The 1,889-nt window shown below is 53.1% G+C and overlaps 1 non-coding gene across 1 annotated transcript; it reads left to right on the top strand.

The window, feature by feature from the left end:
* Positions 1-1,415: 1,415 nt before the first annotated feature.
* On the top strand, positions 1,416-1,461 carry LOC115064880. The gene has a single exon (XR_003844704.1). It is a non-coding gene; the product is annotated as a small nucleolar RNA SNORD56 (small nucleolar RNA).
* Positions 1,462-1,889: the final 428 nt, after the last annotated feature.

Here is a 1,889-nt window from a genome sequence, read left to right as displayed (position 1 = left end):
CTCAGCATTCCTGAGGCCAGGAGAGTATGACTCAAACATACCTGGGAAGGAAGGAAGAACGGGAGAGAAGTTTACCTAGACACACCAGTCCCAGGCCAGGTGTCTTCCCTGTCCATGCTTTCCTCATCGTGGGGTCGTAAGCACTGGCCTTGGGGGCTGAAAGAATAGGGAAGAGTAGGGGTGCAGAGGACAGAACATACTGGGAGCCCCTAGTGTGCGTGGCTGCCTTTCCACTACTTCATGGGTTAATTGTAGGAACAGAGCTAGGACCCGATTTACAGTAGACAGTAAATGTCCATTGTCCTCAGTGGTCGCCTGGAGCCAGAGCTGACTCATTCAAGGAGTCTGCAAGGCTCAGGGGAAGGTTGGGCTCAAACATTACCGGAATGAAGGAGGAGCTATGTGTGGCCAGACCAGAGGCTTCAGGGTCCTCCTGTAGGCTGGGAATGACGCGTTTTCATGAATCAGCATGAGTGAAAGGAGGGAGGGATTTGGGTTAAAGTTCTGGCACTACCGTTCACAAGCTGGGTGATCCTGGGCAAGTTACATATTCTCTCCAAGGGTTAGTGTTCTGCCCTGCAAAACAGGAAGGATCAAGGCCCGCCTCTCTGGCTTTCTGGGAGAATTAATTACGTGAGTGACGTATGTAAGACACCTGGTGCACAGAGGCTGTTCAAGACACTCAGTGACTCTCTCCTTCCACCCTGCTTCTGTGCTCACAAGACGGAGGCTAAGGAACCATCAGCAGGGTGGCTCCCTGGAGGACTCAGAGGAGGCCCAGAGAATCTAAGGGTTAGACCGTGATGCTCTCCTCTCCTCCTGAGGGCATCTCCCTGTCAGAGCACAACAGAACAGACGGCTACCCCACCAGGCTGCCTCTAAAAATAACCTCGTGTCTTGGCTCAGTACTGACACATGCTCAGGGCTTCCTCCTGGCACCATCCCTGCCCTCGCTTGGTCCTGCTCTGCCTCCGTGTGAGGCTCCTCCAAGCAGCACCAGAAACATGCAGATCTCAGCAAGGCAGGGTGTGGTTCAGAACAGCGAGCTCTGGGGTTGAGAGGACAGAGGTTGAGGCTGACCTGGAGCGAGCCTCAGGGTCCTCTGCCCCTCATCTTCATCCCACACCTGATGTTAGAGAGGGTGAAAGGAAGTTCCCATCAGCCCTCTTTCTAATGCTGTCCAACCCAGGAGGCTTGCTGGAGCGAGGCATCTTGAGGGTCTGGCGGAGAGGAGCCCGTGAGTACCCCGTGGCATGCATAAGGCCTTCTCTACCCATGATCTCAGCCTTTGCCTGCCTTCGTTACCTGTGCTAGCTCTTGGCAGAGCCGTTTCCAGATCAGACCCAGTTCTCATTAGCCGTGCAGCCTTTAATTCAGGGAAAGAGATGGAGGACAGGGAAGAGAGAAACGGGATCCCAAGAGAGTTCACCTAGTGAGTGTTGACACTTTGGGTCTGAGTGAAAGAAGGGAAAAAAAAAAAAAAAAAAAAAAAGATAAACAGAATCAGTTCCCCGCCACGACCTCACATAACCTAGACTAGCTTCCAAGTCACTCTGCAACCAGGAATGAGTTTGAACATCTAATCTTCCTGCTGAGTAGTACTGAGATTATAGACACACATTGTCATGTCTAGTTTATGGACTATTGTGGATCAAGCTTTGGGCATGCTGTGTATCACTCTACAACAGAGCTATGTTTCCAGACCCTTCCCCCTTCTTTCTTTCTCCTCTCCTCTCCTCTCCTCTCCTCTCCTCTCCTCTCCTCCCCTCCCCTCCCCTCTCCTCTCCTCTCCTCTCCTCTCCTCTCCTCTTCTCCCCTCCTCTCCCCTCCTCTCCTCTCCCCTCCCCTCCTCCCCCCCCCGCCTCTTCTTCTCTTCTCTCCTCCTCTCC

This window comes from Mus pahari, chromosome 10 (assembly GCF_900095145.1).
Source record: "Mus pahari chromosome 10, PAHARI_EIJ_v1.1, whole genome shotgun sequence".
Classification (NCBI taxonomy): Eukaryota; Metazoa; Chordata; class Mammalia; order Rodentia; family Muridae; genus Mus; species Mus pahari.
This window is presented reverse-complemented; position numbering and strand designations above follow the sequence as displayed.